At 38.8% G+C, this 775-nt stretch overlaps 1 non-coding gene across 1 annotated transcript; it reads right to left on the reverse strand.

Moving 5' to 3' along the window:
- Window positions 1–356: 356 nt before the first annotated feature.
- Trnat-ugu (transfer RNA threonine (anticodon UGU)) lies at window positions 357–431 on the reverse strand. The gene has a single exon. It is a non-coding gene; the product is annotated as a tRNA-Thr (tRNA).
- Window positions 432–775: the final 344 nt, after the last annotated feature.

Genomic DNA, 775 nt, shown 5'->3' on the forward strand with positions numbered 1-775 from the left:
AATTACAATTTCTTAACAGACCTTAGTTTGATATGCGTCCGCAACTTACAAAAGCCAACCAACAAAAGGTAAAAACAAAGGAAGACAAACGCAGGTCATAAAAGGAAATTACAATTATCATTGTCTTTGTATAATACACATCGATCTGTCCAATTATATCATAGAATATTATATAAATAATTAATATTTATAAGTTTTCACTGTTTTTTCATACGTCGAATAGATAATGTTTATAACTGTTAGAGGCATAATTTCCTCTCGTCGCACTGTAGCCAAAAATTTATCACGTGGATGTTACAATACCTGCAGCTGCTGACGGACGTTGATATATATCAACAGGGACAGGTGAAAATGCGTGCCCCGACCGGGACTCAAACCCGGGATCTCCTGCTTACATGGCAGATGCTCTATCCATCTGAGCCACCGAGGGCACAGAGTATAAAGCGACTGCAGGGACTATCTCTCGCACGCCTCCCGTGAGACCCACATTCTCACCTTGTATGTCCACACACTACATTTGTAGTGTCCCTACCCAACACACTCATTACTCGTGGAAGACATTCTTACCAAGTCCCATAAGAGTTCGGGTAATATGTGTGCATCCGCACAGAAGCGGAAGGTTTTGGCCAGTATTGCCAAAACTATATACTTATATGAATATGGTGTCTGTTCTTTCGGACATATTTTTGATGTTTTAAGCCTAATTACTTATAATAACCATATTTTTCGTAAACATTGAGTAAATGTTCATTAGGTATTCCCGTGATGTATCATT

Source organism: Schistocerca serialis, chromosome 2, assembly GCF_023864345.2.
Source record: "Schistocerca serialis cubense isolate TAMUIC-IGC-003099 chromosome 2, iqSchSeri2.2, whole genome shotgun sequence".
Lineage (NCBI taxonomy): Eukaryota > Metazoa > Arthropoda > Insecta > Orthoptera > Acrididae > Schistocerca > Schistocerca serialis.